The sequence below is a fragment of the Xylocopa sonorina genome, unplaced genomic scaffold (assembly GCF_050948175.1).
Source record: "Xylocopa sonorina isolate GNS202 unplaced genomic scaffold, iyXylSono1_principal scaffold0319, whole genome shotgun sequence".
NCBI lineage: Eukaryota > Metazoa > Arthropoda > Insecta > Hymenoptera > Apidae > Xylocopa > Xylocopa sonorina.
Window position 1 is genome coordinate 69 of NW_027490390.1, and position 22124 is coordinate 22192.

The following is a 22124-nucleotide window of genomic DNA, read 5'->3' on the forward strand; positions in this document are numbered from 1 at the left end:
CAAATAAATAAAGAATTGCAAGAAGCGTTAAAAATGAAGAAAAAAGAGCTCAAGAAATTAATAAAAACCAGCAAAGCTAACTGCCTTGTAAACTATATTCAAACACTTGACAACGACCCGTGGGGGAAACCCTATAAGAACGTAATTAACAAAAGAAAAGGTAATAGCAATAATTATGGAGAAATTCAGAATGACGAGATTAAACAAATAATCAAGACACTATTTATTACTAACGATCCGGAACGACACCCGAGAATTGAAATAAAAGACGCAAATATAATTGACGACGCTATTGAGAAATTCAGCGCGGAAGAAATTAGGAAAACTGCAAAAGAGATAAATTTTAACAAAGCGCCCGGAGTAGACGGAATTCCACAGATGTTTACGAAATGGCTAGTTGACAGCAAAATAGATGATCTGCAAGAAATAGATAACGCAACGCTTAAAGCAAAAAAAATTCCACGAGCCTAGAAGATCGCAAGGCTTGTACTCTTAAAGAAACGTGGCAAGGAAGGAAACAAGGCCAACGATTATAGACCGCTCTACATAATAGGCGGTATTAGCAAAATTTGGGAAACCATGATAAAAAATCGCATTGAGAAACAACTAGGGACAAAGGGAATACACCCTAATCAGTTCGGCTTCAGGAAATACTATTCAACAATAGATGCAGTCAAAAAAATACAAAAAGAAATAATGTTAGCAAAGAAAAAAGGACAATGGTGCGCACTAATGACCATCGACATTAAAAACGCGTTTAACACTATCAGATGGAGAAATATATTAATCGCGTTAAGAAGTCATAAAATTAACAAAAGCTTACAGGACGCCATAAGTAGCTATTTAAGCGAAAGAAGTATAAAATATTTTAGCAACAAAGAAACGACTGAGACGAACATATATGGCGGAATACCGCAGGGGTCGATCTTAGGACCACTGATGTGGAATCTAGCATACAACAATATCTTCAGGGAAATTAAAACTAATAATAACATAACAATAATAGGATATGCAGATGACACGGCCATAATAGTTAAACATTATAATATAAATATAATAAAGCAACAAATAAAATTGTGTTGGAAACAAACAGAAAAATGGTTAGAAAAAAATCAATTAGATATAGCCGAACAAAAAACTGAAATCATCATATTATCAAAGAAGAAGGGTCCAAGGGAAGTAGAATTTGAGTTAAAAGAAAATTTAAAAATCAAGAGTAGCTATAATATCAAATACTTAGGCGTCACACTAGATACACGCATAAAATACAAGCACGTAGAAGTAGCATTAAGTGAAGCAAATAAAACAGCCATGTCGATGGCGTGGCTTCTACCGAATTTAAGAGGACCAGGGCAACTTCCTAGAAAATTATATTATAAAGTCTGGAAGTCGATAGTGCTATATGCTGCACCAACGTGGTGTAAAGCATGCGAATACAAAGGAATTAAAAAAATTCTGAAGATCTCAACAAAATGTACTAATTCGCACAATATGTGCATACAGGACGATTTCGGTAGAAGCTGCCAACGTAATATCAAGACAACCACCAATAAATTTCATTATACAACGTAGAGAGAGAGTATATGAAGAAAAGGAAAAGTTAAGAAAAAAGTTAATAGCGGAAGAAATAACAAAAGAAGAAATGAAGAAAGGAATCGAAGAAAGTAAGAAGATGGCAAAAATAGAAATAACGGAAAAATGGCAGAAAGAATGGATGGAATCAAAGAAAGCAGAATGGACCAGAATACTGATTCCAACACTAAAAGAATGGCTCGAAAAAGAAAATATAGCAACAATGAATTATTATACAACGCAACTACTAACGGGGCATGGATGTTTCAACTCCTATAGATATAGAATAAATAAAATAAGCCACCAAAAATGTGGACACTGCGAAGCAGAAGTAGATGATCCGGAACATACAATATTCGAATGCACTGCTTGGAGCACCGAAAGAGAAGAAATGAAACGAACAGTAGCACCTAATACGGAAATAACGAAAAATAATTTGATAAAACTAACAACCGCAAACAAGAAAGCATGGGAAACGTTTAGTAAATTTGCGAAATCAGTAATGGAAGAAAAGATGAGGAAAGAAAGAGAAGAAGAGAGGCAAAATGATGAAAGGGATAGGACAAGAAGAACTGAATGAGCGAAAAGAAGTGAAGAAGTGGGATGATAATGGACACGAATATCAGCAAATTAAATAAAACAAACCATAATATATACGGCAACCAACGATGGATGTAAAGAAAGAACGCCGAAAAGGAAACCTGAAAAGAAAAAAATTAATTAAACTCAAGCAAATCACTTAAAATAAATAAAATAATGATCAAGCAAATCACTTAAAATAAATAAAATAATGATAAATAACCGAAATAAAAAAAATAATCTAAGAATACATACCAGGCGTGGAAGCAAAATTCACCAATCCGGATGACAGGTAATTAAAAGAAACCTAACCTAAAACAACATCAATAAATAAATAAACCTAAACAAATTAACAAATAACATAAACAATTAGGAAATAACAAATATAGCTACCTAGGTTAATTACAGGAATAAGTAGAAGGTTAGGTTAGGTTAGGTTAGTCGGCCCCGGGACACCACAGTGAGCGGACGCGTGTGCGAGAGCTCTACTCATATATGTCAATGAGAGAGCAAATAGTCCGTTTGTGGTGATAAGTGGTGTATAAGTTTATTAAATGAGTGCATAAGAGTGCATTAAATTAATATTTTTCAAGCGCAGTGAGGGTAATATGGGCAGAAATAATAGTTTTAATTGTGAAACACGTGCACGTGCAAAGTACATGACAAGACGATGGATTAGACACGATGAAAGAGGCGATAAAAGGTGAAAAGGGATGATAAACTAACGTAAAATGGTGAGTTGCACGTTTTCATGCGTAATTCGATCAATTTATGATACTGGGAAAATGATAAAAGTGAGTAAAAGAGAATAATTTAGAATAATACTGTAAACACGTGGCAATGACGGAAGTGGCGGCCATATTTGGCTTGTTGGAAGACATATTAGTTATAGGAATTATATATACGCGGTGTGTTGCGACTTCTGATTGGCTAAGAAGGACGTATGGGTATTTGGTACCAAATTAGAACGATAGATGGCGTAATATTAGATCAAAAGAATGTCTAGTTTTGACGGAAGCCATGCTAGTTGTAAGACGCGTACACATGTGGTGTGTTGTGGCCTCTGATTGGCTAAGAAGGTTTGGCATGAATCTGATACCAAATGAGAACAATAGAGGGCGAAACATGTTGTGTGAAATCATAAGATTTACATACAGTGGCCGTGTTGAGGTCTCTGATTGGCTAGTAAGGATCTATAGGAAATTAGCGTCAAATATGAACCACAGAGGGCGCAATACTATCAAGAGGGTGAAACTGTATTAGGAACATATGTGAACTATGTGAGGGAACTTTGTGCGCGAAAATTTAAAGATGTAAAATGCACTCAGATTATAATAAGGATATTAGAGAGCGGGACTTAGAAAAATTTATATCTGTTAGGGAACAAGAGTGGAGGGACCGACTACACTTTGAAAGGGTCGGAGTATGGGGGAGGGGGGAAGCCCGGGGGGGGGGGGACGATTCCATGACAGGAAGTGACCTTATCAACTGTAGGTAATGCTAGTTATCGACGGTAGGGATATGGTAATGCAGGAAGTTATCGACTAAAGGAAGAAGTGAAGATGTGACAATGTGGAAAATTACAAGTTACCGACAGTAGTCATGAGATGATACCGACTGTAGTTGGATAAAGTGGATATGATGGTAGCAAAGGTTACAAATGTTTATTATAGCATTTATAAATAGCATATATTTGATAAAAGAAGATATATAAAATAATAATAGGAACATATTTAATATAATTAACATCAGAGAGTATAAATAATATACAAATAACATAAATATAAATAATATACATAATAAAGATAAATATAAATAATATACAAATAATATATAAACATATAAATAAAAAGATGAAATTAGATAAAATAAAACATATGTATAAGGTATAACTTAATATTAAATAAAAATTAGACAAAATAAAACAATAGGAATTAGATAAGATAGGTAAATAGAGTAAAAATAATTAAATAATAATAATATAGGATACAAGACATAAAATATAGATAGAATAAAAATATTATACCTTGTGTAAAATGAATAAGTCTAGATAATAAAATAGATAAAATAATATGAAATGAACAAGATATGATAATAAAATAATATAAAATAATAAAATAATAACAATATCGGCAAAATAATAAATAATTATACGACAATAGAATAAAATAAAATAAAATAGAATATTATGGAAAAAACACGTCTTACGTGATGTAATGAAGAGCAACAGATAGAAAATAATATAATAATATGAAATGAAATAAATAGGAACTAAAATATACTAATAAATATATATTAGGAGGAATCAAATGTTGCTAAAACTAGAAAACACGGACGGATCTAAATGTTGACGACCTAGCTATGAAGCTGGATTACGAAAGAAAAACTAAAACAATCATGACAGACACAAGTAAAAGTAAAAAATTTACGGTGCAGGGGGCGTCGGATCCCCCAGTACCGGTCCGAATGAGGGTGGTCAAGCGGGCCTCTTCGGATCGTCATCCGGTTACCGTGCGACCCCTGAAATGGCTCACCGGGTTTCGGGGTCAAGTAGTGCAACCGGGAAAGTAGGATGGGAAGAAGAAGGGGAGGAAAGGAATAGGGCACCGAGGGAATGGGACGATAGTGAGGAGGACAGGATGGTCAAAGAGAGAAGAGGGAAGGAATTAGCGAAGATACCAACACCATTAAAGAGTGGAAAAGGATATTACATACCAAGGGAGAGAGTGGAAAGGGATGAGGAAATAAATAGGAGAAGCACAGGAGGAGATGAGGGAACTAAGGGACAAGATACGAAGGAAATCAAAGCGATAGCCCAGGAGTTAATGAGAACTACCCTGGATATCAAGGGATCATACAGTGCCAGCAGAAATTTGAATAAAGAAATAAGAAATGAGGCTGATAAGAAGCTGTCAAAAATAGGTAGGGAGTTGTATGAAGTTACCAGAGGGACCGGGGCAACTGAGACAATAGAGTCATGGGTGGGGAAACTCACGCTAACCTGCAATATGATTGCAAGCAGCAGGAGATTCAGTGAGGAAATTAATAAGGAGATGAGTAGATATATTAAAATAGGCAGTAACGTGATAGCGGCGTACCTGAGGAAGACGATAACAAAGGGTAAAGAGGATGGAACAGAAGGTAGGAGGAGAGTGGAGGAAGGGTCCACAAGTGAAGAGGAGGAGGACGAAGACATAAGAGAAAAGAGAACGAGAGGAAAGAGTGATCTAGCGAGAAAGGGAAGTATAGGAGAAGGAAATAGGAATAAGAAAGAAGGACAGAGTATAGGAAGGGTGAGAGGATATGGTAAGGAGATAAAGGATGCAGAGCTGGAGGCAAGCTCGATAGAAGAGAGATGGAGGGAAACGACAGGGGAGACAAATGAAAAAATAGGTGATGTGATGAGTGGGAAGGAAGGGGTAAATAATAAAAGAAAAAGGGTAGATAGGAGGGAGAGTGAGGTAACGTCGATATCGTTATCGGAGAGAACCCCACCAAGTAAAAGACTCGTTGTCGACGAGAGCGGGGGGAGTAGATAGGGAGGAAATTAACGGGAAATCACAGTTCGATGGGAATAACATACCAGTAATAAAAGTTAAGGTGGATACGAATGTTAGCGGGAATAATAGGCAAGCGCGGATAAATTTTAGGAATAAGTTAAGAGATATTAAGAGTAAAATTAGGTTTGAAGCGGAGGACATTATAGGGGTAAGAAAGAGCTTTAACACAGAAGATATATTAATTAGAGTTCGAGGGGGTGCAGGAGCGAACAGTCTGGTAAGGAAATTGAAAGAGATGGGGGAGGAAGCGAACATCCTTACAGGAAGAAAAAAGAGGATATACATTCAGGATCTATATCCAGGATCTATATATGTTATGTCTATACATAACGGCTGAGGATGAGGAGATCAAGAGAGCGGTAGGGAAGTGTTTTAATATTGATACGAGGGAAGTGAAGGTGATCTTCAGAAGAGAAGGTGGGAGAGGGACCCAAACGGCGTGCGTGGAGGTGACAGGGTTACAAGTGGATAGATTTTTAAAGGAAAATGAGAGGATAAGAATAAGGTGGAATATATATAGAATTAGGGAATTTGTGATAAATAACAGGTGCTTTAGGTGTAATACGATGGGGCATATGGCGGTTAGCTGTCCCAGCGTGCGGGAAAAGTTGTGCTACAAATGTGGCGGTGCAGACCACCTGGCAGCCCAGTGTTTTAGTAAGGTAGACAGGGAGGGAAGACGAGTAGGAGTGAGGGGTGAGAACAGGGTAAATAAGGAGCTTAACAGGGTAGGAAGAGGAACAGAAAGGGAGAGGAACGAGGAAATAGTAAAAGCAGGCATCTCTAAACAGGTAAGAAGCATAAAAGAGTCGAGAAATGAGGGATTCGAAGTAGTAGGGACGGTAAAAGATGGAAAGAGATATAGAACAATAGGAGTTCAAGTAAATATAGGAGACGACAACAATGAACAGAAAGAAGAGGGACAAGGAGTTAAGGAGACGCGAGATATGACCACATGGAGTGAGGTGGTAAAGAGAAAAGTCAAAAGTGGTAAAGATATTAAGGGAATGGAGAGGCAGAGGAAACGTGATGAGGGAAGTAAGGGAATACAGGACACAAGAGGAACGAGGCCAAGAGGAAAGGCTATATGTATGGAGATACCAGGGAAAAACCCACGGACATAATAGCCGCAATGAAAAGCAAGATTTCCTGCCCCACGGAGAGAACTGGGGTTAAAAGGATCAGAGGTACGAGGTTTGGTGGAGTACTTGTTGAGGTGGAAAGGGACTCAGACGTGAAGGAATGGAAAGAAAGGATTATAGGATCCATGGATGGGGAGGACAGCAAGACCATAGTGGTCCTAGGGAATAGGGTGACGGCCAAAATAAGAGGTTCAGATCCCTTAATTGAGAAGAATGACAGTGGAAGCAATAAGGAAGAGCGTGGAATGTGAAGATGAGGAGGAGGAACAGATAGTCGTGCAAAGAATCATAATTGAGCCATGGCAGGAAAAAGTAGCGTTCGTCAGGCTTTCAGATAGGATAGCGACGATACTGCAAGAAGGAGAAGGCATAAGGATAGGTTGGACGAAGAATAGGGTTAGGATATTGCCCAATTCAATATACAGATGTGGGAGATGTGGGATGTGGGGTCACATCAATACACAATGCAGGAAGGAAATTCACATTAACAAAAGGAATGATGAAAAGAAAATCATAGAGGACAAAGAAGAAAAGAAGGGAACCACGAAAGAGAAAAGAACAGGGGAAATGAATGACTCAAACAATGATATAGACATTGATAGGGAATCCGTAGGAGCGCTAAGGAACCTGCGGGAGATAAGGAGTATCATGGAAGAAATCATGGGAAGTGACAATTATGGAGACAGAGAGATATAAAGTCATCCTGACGAATGTAAATAACAGCAGGGCAGCACAGGACATATTAATGGCCCATGCGGTACACAAGAAGATAGGGATTGTGTGCATAACAGAACCAGCAACTGAAGGAGCGGGGATATGATTTAGGAGCGTAGAAAATAAAGCGGCAGTGTTAGTTAATAAGGAAGTTGGGTTAAAGGTTAAGGTGCTAGAGCAAGAAAAGGGAATAATAGTGGTACAGGTGGAAGATATGGTTTATTTGGTAGGGTATTGCTCGCCAAACTGCAGCAGAAAGGAGTTTATGGGGTACTGGCATAGGGCAAGGCGTAAGGTAAGGAGCCTAATATCTAGAGGTAGGAGGAACATAATTATTTTGGGTGACTTTAACGCAACGGACTACGCGTGGTCAAGTAAATCAGATGTAAGAGGCAGGATAATTACAGAGATAATGAGTGAATGTAGCTTAGTATGTATGAACGAATGGGACAAGCTGACATGTAGGAGGTGGAACGGGTCATCAGTGATTGATATCACACTGTGTTCAGAAGGGATAAAGAACAAAATCGAGAATTGGAGGGTTTTGGAAGAAGAGACACTGAGTGACCACGTGTACATCGAGTTTAGTGTTATCGGTGAAAGGGAGGTGAACAGAAATAGATATGATAGTAATATAGGCGCTAGTAGCGTTAGAGAAACATTGTAGGAGATGGATGGAAAGACAGAACCCTTAAAGTCCATAAATTGGAGAGGTTGATGAGTGACTGGAGCATGCTGGTGCAGGACACGGGATCAATGGATGACCAGGACGTAAATGTGATTATTGGAAAGATTATGGAGAAATTTAGGGATATTTGCAATAGGACTATGAAGAAGAGCAAGTAGGAAGGAGGGAAACGTAAGTGTGCATACTGGTGGGATAATAGAGCTAGTATGGCCAGAAAGGAGTGTGTAAGGGAAAGACGGATGTGGATAAGAGCCAATAAGAAGGGAAGGACTGAAAAGGAATTAATGGGGATTTGGGATAGGTATAGGACCGCTAAGGAAAAGTTTAAGAACATTATTATTAAGGGGAATAAGGCGGAGTGTTGGAGAAGGCTGGTAAAAGAAATTGAAGATAACACATGGGGGATGGCATACCAAATAGTAATGGGCAAATTTAAGAGAAGGTACTTACCTACGATGAGTATGGACGATACGATGAAAATAGTGATGGAACTGTTCCCTGTGGACTGTGAGGCATACGCTGTAGAATCTGGAAATAAAACAGAGATGCTAAGAAAAATGAAGGAAAGTTATAGGGAGGATATGAGGATTAGGATAGAGGAAGTGAAGGATGCTGTGAAGAGAATTAACATTAGGAAAGCCCCGGGGCCAGACGGGATACCGGGAAGGATTATTAAGTGGATCGGAACTAGGAAAACCGAAGAACTCAAGGAGGTAATACAAGTGTGTATGGATAGATTAGAGGTCCCGGACCGTTGGAAGATGGCGAAGATAGTATTAATACCGAAGATAGGTACGGATTGGAAGGTGGTAAAGTACAGGGCAATCTCTCTTACAGATATTATGGGCAAAATATGGGAAAAAGTAATAGCAAGGAGAGTTAATGAGTATATAGAGACGGAGGATAAAATGGAAGAGGAGCCATATGGTTTTAGAGAGGGTAGGTCAACAATTGATGCTATTCATAAGGTACAGACTGTGGTTAGGAAAGCCATAGGGGAAAAAAAGAAAATAGTAGGCGTTTTTATGGACGTTAAAAACGCCTTCAATACGGTGAAATGGTCGGCCGTATTGGAAGCCCTAGAAAGGAAGGTGGTCCCACAATATCTTGTGGAGATTATTAGAAGTTACCTTAAAAACAGAGTAGGTATAATAGTCGGTAGGGATGGAATAAGAGAAATTGGACTGACTAGAGGGGTACCCCAAGGTTCGGTATTAGGACCACTATTGTGGAACGTTGTATTCGACGAAGTGATCAAGAAGATGAAGATGTACCAGGGCAAAGTGAATACGATCTGCTATGCGGATGATACAGTGTTTTTAGTGAGTGGCTGCAATATGGAGGAGGTGGTAAAGGATGTAGAAGAGGTCGTGAGGGTGTTTATCTGTGATATAAAGAGGATGGGGCTGGAAGTGGCGGAAGAGAAAACGGAATTAATAATATTTAGAAGTAGAACTATCAAGTTTAAAGAAGTTACTTTTAGAGTTGGTAATTGTGAGGTAAAGAACAAAAGTAGTGTGCAATACTTGGGGGTTACGATTGATGATAGGGTCAGTATGGATGTGCATATGAAGAAAGCTGCAGAAAAAGCTATTACCACGATGAACTCCATAGGACGAATTATGCCCAACGTGAACGGCCCGAAACAAAAGAAGAGGATGGTGCTGGGGACCGTGGCACAGTCCATTGTTCTATATGCTGCACCATGCTGGAATAAGGCAGGAAGGCTAAACATGAGTAAAAGGGTGTTGGAGAGGGTAAGGCGGATATGTGGGATTAGGGTAGCTGCAGCATACAGAACAGTGCCTACCGAAGGGATTGGAGTGCTGGTGGAGTGCTAAATCATTAGATTTAGTGGCAGAATGCAAGACTAGAGTTTTTGAAGAAGTAAAGAAGAGCCTGGGATATGTTGAAAAAGGAAACAAAGTGGTGGAGAAAGTGGTTAAAGGGATTAAAAAAAGAAAGCATAAGAAAATGATGGAAGAATGGAGGGAGAGATGGAAGATAACAGAAGGAAACTCTAATGGTTTGGGTTAGGAGGACGATTATCCCGGACGTAGTAAGATGGACTGAAAGACTACATGGACAGATGGACTACTACCTCACGCAGGTGTTTACGGGCCATAGTGCATTTAATGAGTACTTGTTTAAGTTCAGGAAGAGGAGAAATCCGTAGTATAGATACCGTACCTGTGTGAAAGATGACGTAGAACACTGTGTGTTTGAATGTGTTGGATTTGATTGCCTTAGGGGTGAAGGATGGAGAGGTAAGGATGGGTTAAATATCAGGCCAGAGACGCTCTCAGATGATATGCTCAGTAGTGAGGAAAGGTGGAGCGCCATCACGGATATTATAACTAAGATTATAAAAAGGAAAGAAGAGGATGATAGAGTTATGGGTTTTTAGCCTTTTTTTTTAACGTGGGGAAATCCTCATGGATCCCCCGGAGCTGGGGAACTCCGGGGGTATGCCGGACTCTTGCCGGCTAAAACCTCACGGTGACCTTCCTCGGCGCTGTTGGGAGGGGACCGGGAACTCTGGACGAAGACGTCCGGTCCCCTCCCCCGCCGGGGTCCTCCATGATAACTGGGAGGACCCCCTTCCCGGAAGGGAGTGTGGTCGACGAGACACTCACCCGTCCCAAGAACGAGCGATGGCTGGGTCACGCAGCCACCGCTCCCGCCCCGGGGAACGCGTGCAATGATCGGTACGATCCCCCAATCGTACCGACCGCGCCCCCCGGACGACGCCCGTGCAAAGACGTGGGGCACGACCAAATGGTCCACCCCGCACGGGCGTCGTCGACGCCTCGGGCCAGGCTTAGCCCGGAGTGACTGGGTGCCCCGGGTACGTCAGACCCGATACCACGACCCGACAAATGCCGAGTCGTGGCCCCTGAGGCGATGGGTTTTTAGCCTAGTAATCTCATTAAAATAGAGGGTTATAGTTAATATACATATGTGTAAATCAATCAGAATTATATATATATATTGTATATGTTTAGGTAAACTTAATTGTACAGATAGTTTTATTTATTTACTTATTTATTATTATTTATTAGTTATAATTTACTATTATTTATTATTAGTTATTGAAGAATGTATAAGTGGTCAGCGGAATGTGTGTGTATGGGAAGGGTAAAGGAAATGTGGAATGATGTGAGGAAGGATGAATGAGTGTGACAGGGTCTAATTGAACCTAACACCCCCTGGAAGGTGACTACCCTGCGTTCCCACAGGGAGCGGCGTGCCGACCAGTGGGGTATGGCCATAGTCGGTCCCAAGCCCGGTTGAGAAACATAGAGGGGCCTAACCTAAGCTAATCTTAAAAATTCCCCCCACCGGCCACCCTAGCCGGGTTGCAGGATGCTATGCCGCGAGGTGGATTCCCTGCGCCCGGGCTGAGGAACCCCAACTCATGTGGTACAGTCGGAAGACGCGTCTTACGACTCTGACACGTCCGTTGGATCAGTGCGATCCAACTTTTCCATCCAGCGGCCGTGTTCCCTATCTAAGAAGCGAGGGAGACCCCCAACAACTGGGGAATATGTAGGCCTCGGGGAGGCCAAGAGGGCCTACATCGAGGCGAAACGTGAGGCCGAGCTGGTGGACTTAGAGTCAGAGATCCATCATGGCTCTGGTGTACCACTTCCACCCAGCAAATCGACCAAGCCGGTGCCGGAAATGGAGGATTTCCTGAAAGAAGCAAAAAATAAGCCCCTAGCAGACCTAGGAGCATGGGCGCTGGAGGAGGCGGACCGGATTGAGTTGGCCGCCGCCAAATCCCGAAATCTTAAAGGGATTATCCAGCGAGATTTACGGATGGGAGCTAGGAGCCTCAGAGCAGCCACCATAGAGCTGGCGCAAAAGGTGGAGCGCCCGGCAGCAACACCGCCGGTTAGCGATATTTATACGCTGAAAGCGCTAGTGGAAGAATTGCAGGCGGAAAACAAGCGCCTGCTACTAAGACTAAGTGCATTGGAGAGACGATCTCCATGCCCGTCAACAGCTATTATGGCGGACTTGGAGAACGAGAGCCGCGCGGAGCCAACACCGGCCCCGACAAGGAAGGATATGAGGAACTCATCCTCAGACAGTGGTGCCCCGGCACAGGAGGCGATAGGACCCGTCACTTTACAGCAGGTGGTGGATATTATCATCAAAATGATGGGGGATTTCCGTAAGGAGATCCTTCAATCGAAGGAGTAAGTTGTCTTGCCCCCGGATGGCAATATAGCGAAGGCCACCGAGGGTAAGATATCAAATAAGACAAAGAAGGAGAAGAGTGCACGCAGTGTGGTACCTTTAAATGCCACGAATGCTAAAGCACCTTCCAAAGCCAAACAAGCCCCATCTGGGGCAGCAAGAAGGCTGCAGATGGCCCGCCAGGCAGTGAAGAGCCAGGCAACAGCCGCACCAGCACCATGCATTTCCGCATCTGGTGCCGCACAGGAAGGCACCTGGGCCCAGGTAGTGGGCAGGACGGCGGCTAGGGCAGCCAAAAAGGCCCAAACCGCCCCTGTCCCACCACCTAAGGCCCAGGTCGCCAAAAAGGATGAGAAGCCGAAGCTTGGGCGGCTGCCACGCACAGCGGCAGTCGCGTTAACCCTTCTGCCTGGGAGCAAAACTACCTACCGGGATGTTATGGTGGCTGCCAGGCAGAGGGTAAAACTCTCTGAGGTTGGGGTGGACTTTGTCCGCCCCAAGAATTCCAGGACCAGCGGTCTCCTGTTGGAGATTGCCGGTCCTGATAAGGAAGCCAAGGCGTTAGCCTTGGCCGAAAAATTGAGTGTGACGTTGGCCGGCGACGGTGTAACTGTGGCCAGGCTGAGTAAAAAGGCTGACCTTCGCGTCCTCGGCCTGGACGACTCGGTCACCTCGTCTGAGGTGGCCGAGGTCATAGCCGGCACGGGAGGGTGTCGGGTAGAAGAGGTGAAGACCGGGTTGATCCGGTCTTCACCAAGAGGGCTCGGCACCCTTTGGGTGCAGTGCCCCCTGGCAGCGGCCAAGAAAGTGGTCGCTGCTGGCCGCATCCGGGTGGGGTGGGCAGATGCCCGCGTAGTGGTGTTGAAACCCCGCACGGAGCAGTGCTACCGCTGCTGGGAGCTGAGTCATGTCCAGCAGCGATGCACTGCGATGGTGGATCGGTCTCACCTATGTTACAGATGCAGTGAGACCGACCACCAGGCGGGCCTCTGTACCGCTTCCGTCTCTGTTTGCCTCATCTGCAAAGAGGCAGAGCGGCCCGCGGATCACAAAACGGGGGGTAAAGCTTGCTCCCCGCCTAAGGCCCGCCGAAGCGGCAAGGGGGCACAGCCGTCGCCGGCTGCGCAGAAGGGCATGAAGGAAAGTGATAAGAGGACCAAGATCCCCAGTGTCCATAAAGTCCATAACGTGGGACGTTCCAGCGGGGGTGGTGCGTCCGCATCATCCTCCACCGTGGGATGTTCCAGACTTGTGGACACTGGGGACGAGGTCGAGCGGGCCGCAAATCCCGCTCAAATGTATGATGTTGGCCGGGGGGACGCCATGGACACGGCCTAACGTTCACGCCTCCTCACGGTCACATCATCCAGACCAATCTCAACCTTGCCATTGCAGCACAGGGCCTAATGGTTCAGGCTCTCTGCGGTGGCATGGTTGAGTTGGTCGTCGCTGCGGAGCCGTGCCGAGTTCTCCAGCGCCCGTCCTGGGCTGGGGACCTGGAGGACTCCGTGGTGGTCGCCCAGTCGGTCCCGTCACGGATCCAGCCGATAGCGCTCGTTGCGCGCGGCCACGGGTTCGTGGCGGTCGACTGGGCCGATTGTCTGATAGTGGGCGTGTACGCGCCACCGAGATGGCCCCTCAGTCGTTTCGACATCTTACTGGACGAGCTGCAGAATATTGTTTCTTCGCACGCAGATCGTCCAGTGTTCGCCCTCGGGGACTTTAATGCTCACGCATCCGCGTGGCAATCCCCGAGGACGGACCAGAGGGGTCACTCGGTATTGGACTGGGCGGCTGGCCTGGGTCTCTGGTTATTAAATCAGGACTCAGCCAGCACGTGCGTACGGTACCAGGACGAAAGCATCGTCGATCTATCTTTCGTCAACGCCCTGGCCGCGCGCCGTGTATCGGTGTGGGCGGTCGACGACGTGCAGACTCTCTCTGATCATGCGTACATACGCATATAGGTCTCCACGCCTCCCCCGACCCGCCCATCAGCACACCACCAGGAGAGGTGGGCCCCTAGGGGCTTGGATGAGGACGCCCTGATGGCGGCCGTTCTCGCAGTGGCCTGGCCGGGCGTTCCGGCTGAGCCAGTGGATGTGAACGCGGAGGCGGATTGGTTCGCGGACATCATGTCATCTGTTTGCGACGTGGGGATGCAACGTGTCCGCTCCAATCCGCCCCGCCGCCCGGTGTACTGGTGGAATGACACTATACAGCGCCTTCACACTGATTGCGGGGTCGCTCGCCGCCAGTACACCCGGGCGAGGCGTCGACACACAACCGACGCGACGAGAACGGCACAGCTGTATAATCATATCGTACGCTTACGAAACAGCTGCAGCTGGTCATCAGGAGTACCAAGGCTCAGGCCTGGGACGGACTTCTCTCGAAGCTCCGTGAAGATCCGTGGGGGCGCCCGTATAAAATTGTCATGGACAAGTTACGTCCATGGGCGTCTCTACTCGCGGAGACGATGGACCCTCCGCTCCTGGAGCTGGTGGTCGGCACCCTGTTCCCTTCTGGGGAGGTGTTGGCCCTCGTTTACACCATCGACCGTGCCTTATGGTCACAGGAGCTGGAGGTGTCCGGGGAGGAGCTGGCCTATGCCGTCAGACGCATGAGCGAGCGTAACATCGCCCCCGGCCCTGATGGCATACCTGGCGGTGCCTGGGTCATGGCACTCAGCGTCCTCGATCCCCGTCTGTACAGGCTGTTTAACGCCTGCCTCCAGACGGGGACGATTCCACTTCGGTGGAAGTGTGAACGGATGGTTCTCCTCAAGAAGGACAACAGGGTCGCGCAGTCGCCCTCCGCCTACAAGCCCATCGTGTTGCTGGACGAGGTCGGTAAGCTCTTTGAGCGCATCGTACAGCGTCGCCTTGTCCAGCACCTGTCTCGTGTAGGACCCAACTTGGCCGAGTGCCAGTTCGGTTTCCGGGAGGGACGGTCGACCATCGACGCGATTTCGCGCGTCAAGTCCCTCTCGGACTCGGCTACGTCCCGGGGGGGAGTTGCTTTGGCAGTATCCTTAGATATTCAGAATGCCTTTAACTCCCTTTCGTGGGTGACCATCCGCGGGGCCCTGGATAGTCACGAGGTGCCCCTTCACCTGCGGATGGTGGTCGGTGATTACCTCCGGGACAGGGCCATCATTTACGGTGGTCGCAATGGGTTTGTCAGGCGTGACATCAGCCGTGGAGTACCCCAGGGGTCCGTCTTGGGCCCTTTATTGTGGAACCTGAGGTACGGACACGGCTCTGCGGGTCTCCCTGTTGGCAGGCGTACACTTAACGTGTTACTCCGACGATACTATGGTGTTAGCCACCGGCAGGGACTTGGGGAGGACCATCTGTCGAGCGGAGGTCGCTGTTGCGTCCATCGCCTCGCGGATTCGGGGCATGGGGTTGGAGTTGTCCCCTCAGAAGACGGAAATAGTCTGTTTCCATCCTCGTAGGAGGGGCACTTCAGCTCCATGTCTGGTGAGGATCGGGTCGTCCGACGTCCGGGTGGTCCAGGATATTAAATATCTTGGTGTCTACCTGGTCGGCTCCTGCAGTTTCGTCCCGCACTTCGCTCGTCTGACCGTCAGATTGGGCCAACTCACGACTCATTTGAGTAGCATGATGCCCAACCTTGGCGGTCCAGACGAGCGGGTGCGCTGCCTCTACTGTGGTGTAATGAGGAGTGTGGCACTGTACGGTACCCCCATTTAAGCCGACGCATTGTCGGCAGCCATTCGCGTCATAAGTGGCTACCGTACAGTGTCCTATGAGGCGGCCACCACCCTGGCGGGTTTGCCACCTTTAGAGTTCCTGGCGCTCGAAGACGCCTACCTTTATGGGCGTCTTCATCCTGAGCGTCAGGACTCCACCCCGCCAGAGGAGACATTAAGTCGGGACGAGCTTAGGCTCCAGGCCCGGCGGTCCACCATGTCAAAGTGGCGAGACGATCTGTCTCGTCACGGAACCCATTGGACCGTCGAGGCGATCCTGCCCATCTTAGATAGATGGGTAGGTCGTAGCAACGAGCGGCTGACGTTCCGCCACCACCGTGGCGCCGCGGAGGACTCGGCGCGGCACACTCTTCAGGAGTGTCCAGCCTGGGGGTGCCGCGTTGGGTGTTAGCGGCGGAGGTGGGTCCGGACCTCTCGTTGGCGAGCATTCTATCGGGGATGCTTGGTCGCGGGAGCGTCTGGCAGGCCATGATCTCCTTTTGCGAGGAGGTCATCGTCGCGAAGGAAGCCGCCGAGCGGGTTAGGGAGCAATCCCTGCCAGCTCGACATCGCCTGCGGGGTCGGCGTCGTAGACGTTTGCCCCGTTCCGCCTCACGGAAGGGGGGGGGGGGGGGGTTAGAGTCTTCCACCTTCGGGTGGAGGTCGCTCCCAAGAACCCTTCGGGGGGCGGGACTTCGCCACCATCGCCGCGCCTACGGGCCGTGATGGTAGCCATTACGCCTCAGGGGCCACGATTCGGCATTTGTCGGGCCATGATATCGAGTCTGACGCACCAGGGGCACCTAGTGCGTCCGGGCCACGCCTGGCCCGAGGCATCGACGACGCCCGTGCGGGGTGGACCACTTAGGTCGTGCCCCACACCTTTGCACGGGTGTCGTCCGGGAGGCGCGGTCGGTGCGATTGGGGGATTGTACCAACCATTGCACGCGTCCCCCGGGACGGGAGTGGTGGCTGCGTGATCCAGCCATCGCTCATTCCTCGGGCGGGGGAGTATGTCTCTTCGACCACACTCCTCTCCGGGAAGGGGGTCCTCCCAGTCACCATGGAGGATCCCGGCGCGGGAGGGGACCGGACGTCTTCGTCCAGATTTCCCGGTCCCCTCCCAGCAGCGCCGAGGACGGTCACCGTGGGGTTTTAGCCGGTAAGAGTCTGACATACCCCCGCAGTTCTCCAGCTCCGGGAGATCCATGAGGATTTCCCCACGTTAAAAAGAGGCTAGTTTTAGGTTTGGTTTTATTAGATGAGGTTCAAGTTATATTAGGTTCAAGTTATTCTGGGTTCAAGTTATACGGGTATCGAGTTTAAGGTTCATGTTATACGGAGTTTGATTTTAAGGTTCAAATTATACGGGGTTCGATTTTAAGGTTCAAGTTATACAGGATTTGAGTTTAAGTTTCACGTTGTACGGGGTTTGAATTCGTGCTAGGAGCGTGCGTGGTGTCGTCGCGCGTAACCTGTTGAAGATGGTCGATCGTACTGTTCCTTTCGGAGGAGACGATTCGTCGGCAATAGCCTCGGTTGTCGAGAGTCTAAGACACCCAGCGATCGTTGCGAGCTTTCGAATCATTTATGCTCGCTTCGTGTCGTCGGGTGAATATATAGACCGCTTCTCGAGGCTTGTACAACCAGCGAACGTCCCAACGAATTTTTTTTCCATTTACCCGGTCGTTGTTTACGGTACATTAGCGGACCCCTCGAGTTCTCGTAATCGAGAACTCGTCGGGTCCGCTTTTTTATGCCATTTTTTCAAAAAGTAATACGCCGCTGGCACTTTGCCGTTTTTCCACTCGCAGAATTGTTCCGTTGAGCTCAGAGGGGATCCGTTCCGTGCCGTTCACCCATAACCTCGTTGTCGAGAGTCTTGAAACCCGCCGCTGCGAGATCGAACTTTACTTGCTTGCTTTGCGTTGTCGGGAAAAATATAGACCGCTCGAGGCTGTGTGGGGTGAACGGTAGAGTGTCCTAACGAATGTATGAATTTTTTTCGTTTATCTCAGCCTGGTTGGAATCGACACGACTAGATGGTATTGGAATTTTGAAGAGACCGTCGTCGTCGTCGTTTGTTCGGAGGGGACGAATCGTCGCTCGCGCTAAGCCTCATTGTCGAGACTCTGAGAAAAACCTGCCGTTGCGAGATCGAATAATTTTATACTCGCTTCGCGTTGCCGAGGAAAGCTTTTATAGACCGCCTCGAGACTGTGCACGAAGGCGACGAGTGTCCCATCGATGATAACATTATTATGTTCACTCGAATGAGAGCGTCTTGCCGATCTCGAAAGCAATACGCCGCTGGGTGTTTGATTTTTTTCTTCTTAGTTTGACGCGCACGTTTATTCCAGGGGGGACGATTCCGCGTTGCCCGTTGTCCTCGTTGTCGAGAGTCTGTAATCCCGCCGTTGCGAGCTCAAACAATTTATGCTCGCTTCGCTTTGTCGGGAGGAAAAAGACCGCCTCGAGGCTGCTGGTACGCGGAGGAGTCCTAACGAATTTTTGAAAGATTTTTTTTTCTTCATACCTGGACGCGCGTGTGCATTTTTCGTAACTTTGAGGGAGACATTACGCGCCAACCATCGGCGTATGCGTTTCATCCGTAGGACCGATATATCGTGTTGCCTCGACCTCCGTCGAGCGGTGAAAGTCGCCACGGTTCGGCGAAGCCCGCGTCTCTTTCACTGGAGACGATTGGGTATCGACTTGTTCGAACTTTAGTACCAAGAGACTTAAAGATCAATAAAATATACATGTACGATTACCCTGAACGGTGGATCACTTGGCTCGTGGGTCGATGAAGAACGCAGCTAATTGCGCGTCAACGTGTGAACTGCAGGACACATGAACATCGACATTTTGAACACACATTGCGGTCCACGGATACAATTCCTGAACCACGCCTAGCTGAGGGTCGTTCACGTAACCAAAATACTGCTTGCGTTGCGTTTCGTCGAATCTTCTTTCCCCACGGTGCTCGAATCTGCCCGCCGTCGTTCATTCTCGAATTAAATTACGAACGTTTCTGAGTTCGGGCGGCACCGAAAAAGGGAAGAAGAGAAGCGATACGCGACGTACAAGCGATCGTTGGACGTTCGTCCGAGTCGTCTGTGGCCGTGCTGAGGCAATCTGCGATTGGCAACGTGTGTGCGCGTGCGACGTGCGTAATCGTGTTCATGGAACTCGACGGTGTGTCGATCACGAACTCGCGTGAGTTCTTCGTGGCGTCGTGAGTCGTCCATTAAACAGACGATCGCCCACGGAGAACCGCTTCGTGTTTCGATCGCCGATTTTGTTCCGCGTTCCGAATTCGCGCACCCGCCACACGCATCGCCTTCGCCTGCCTTTAGCGCACGATACGAACATGCGCGCGCCCGACATCGCTTAAAATGAATTTTTTTCATGCCGCAAGACCGAGGAAGAATACTCGGTCGAGGGAGAAGAGATATACAAGAGAGAGAGCGACATCGTCGTAACGCGAGGGACGATGATGCGCATCCGATCGTTCGAAGTTCTCCTCGTACAGCCCCAGGGTGTTCGATGAAAATAACCCGTTCTCTCTGTTTTCTCCGCGTGTGTATAACATGTTCCGCGAGGGAAAAAAAAGATCTCTCGCGCGGAATGTCACTCGAACATAGGCCGTCGTTGCGCTGTAATGTCGTAACGTTATTCGTGAGGGCGCTCCAACTCGGCGTGTCCTTCGTTTTGAAGGATCAGGGTAATAAAATCGGGGGAAAAGGAGCCGCTCCGTTTCGATGTCTGCGTGTTACGCGCAGATGTTGGAACCGCTGGAGAGTATAAACGGTGTTGATCGTTCGCAGCTACGATGATAAAGAGGACGGATGTTAAAGAAACGCCAGTAGCTTGGTCGTCTAGCGAGAGTCTCACATTTTTTTTATATTTTTTACGAATCTTATATAAAAGAAATACCGACACACGAAAGACATTGGCGAGGTGCACAAAACGCCTCGACGAGAACAACAACGAAGAGGTGCGTGTAGTTCTCGCCGGTTTCTCGAGCGGTAAATCAAAGGATCGCTGTGTCGGAGATGGACGAAAGTTCTTTTCGTCGTCTGCCGTCCCCGTTCGCCGATGCTCTCTCCTCATCTTGTATATATTATACATACGAATCTCTTTACCTTCTCTCCGTAACCGAGTTCGATGGCACGAATGAATTTCGTGCGTCACGTAGAGACGACTTCAAATTAGGAGAGATTACCCGCTGAATTTAAGCATATTACTAAGCGGAGGAAAAGAAACTAACCAGGATTTCCTTAGTAGCTGCGAGCGAACAGGAATGAGCCCAACACTGAATCCGGCGGTTCCGCCGCTGGGAAATCTAGTGTTCGGGAGGATCCGTTTATCCTGAGACAACGAACCGCGTCCAAGTCCATCTTGGATGGGGCCATTTATCCACAGAGGGTGCCAGGCCCGTACCGACCGGTACGCGTTTCGGGAGGATCTCTCCTTAGAGTCGGGTTGCTTGAGAGTGCAGCCCTAAGTGGGTGGTAAACTCCATCTAAGACTAAATACGACCACGAGACCGATAGCGAACAAGTACCGTGAAGGAAAGTTGAAAAGAACTTTGAAGAGAGAGTTCAAGAGTACGTGAAACCGTTCAGGGGTAAACCTGAGAAACCCAAATGATCAAATGGAGAGATTCATCGACGACGATACTGGCTCCCGATGGCGCGCGATGCCCCGGTGGTACCATCGCGGTTCCACAGCGAGCGGCACGTCGTCGTCGGCGAACGTTCCGGTGATGTAGTCGTGCACTTCTCCCCTAGTAGAACGTCGTGACCCGTTGCGCGTCGGTCTACGGCCCGAGTGGGCGCCTGTGGCGTCGCAATCTTGCGCACGTGGCAGACCCTCGGTCGCCCGGCCGGCTGCGCGACGGTACACGTACGGTATCGGGCCGCAACCAGTCCATTCTCGAATGTACGTGCGTCTAGCCCGCCGCAAGCTCGGTCAAACTACCCGGTGGAACAGACTTTGCGTCGGCGCCGGGCCTGGCCAGCTGTTAGCAGGTGGTTCCTCGACTGCCTTGGTCTCGAGGTTCCTTAAAATGGGGAACAGTCCCCATTCTGGTGACGGGCTACGACTTCTTCCTTCTAGACGAAGTCATCGATGCGAGGGAGGCGCGGATACTCGTAGATGGAAACGAGAAGGCGATGCGTAAAAGTGCGAGTGAGCGCGTGCACTAGCACGCACGCGAACGCTGCTGGTTGCTGGATCTGCAGGCGTGTACGGCAGGTTGCCTGCGTGCAGGGATTGATGCTGGAGGCGGCAAAGAGGCTGATGGGTGGCAGGCGCTACGCCTGACGTCACACTACACTCTAAAAGAATATAAATCCTACACTTCCTTCCTACGAGATAGCGTATCTAAATGTTTACAAATCGATGCAATACAGTACTAATGCTTCATAAAACGTGATATCGCATTTCGTATCAACGGTTCAAAGTAAGTAAGTAGGTTGTAAAGCTCTATGCATCGCATTATGCTTATCTGCTTCTACCCTTCAAAAGAATGTGAACACTACACTCCCTTGCAGAGGGATAGCGCTTTTAGATATCTACTTGTCGAAGCAATAGAGTTCTGTTACTTCATTCAACGCGATGTCGCATCTCATTTCAATGTTTCATGATAGGTTGTAATATTCAATGCAACGCGGTATGTTTATCTGCACCTACACTTCAAAATAATATAGATCCCACACTTCCTTGATACGAGATAGCGTTTCTAAAAGTCTACGTATCGAAGTAATATAGTTCTGATGCTGTATAACTCCAACGTTCCAAAGTAAGTAAGTTATATTCTTCTATGCATAGAGTTATGTCTGCCTGCTTCTACGATTTGAAAGAATGTGAATTCTACAGTTCTATGCAACTAGATGGCGCTTTATAGTGTCTGCGCGTCAAAGCAGTATATTTCTAAT

General features: G+C 47.4%; 1 non-coding gene across 1 annotated transcript; it reads left to right on the forward strand.

Annotated features, from left to right (window-relative positions):
- Nucleotides 1-18950: 18950 nt before the first annotated feature.
- On the forward strand, nucleotides 18951-19105 carry LOC143432468 (5.8S ribosomal RNA). Its single transcript, XR_013103036.1, has one exon. It is a non-coding gene; the product is annotated as a 5.8S ribosomal RNA (ribosomal RNA).
- The last annotated feature ends 3019 nt before the right edge of the window (nucleotides 19106-22124 follow it).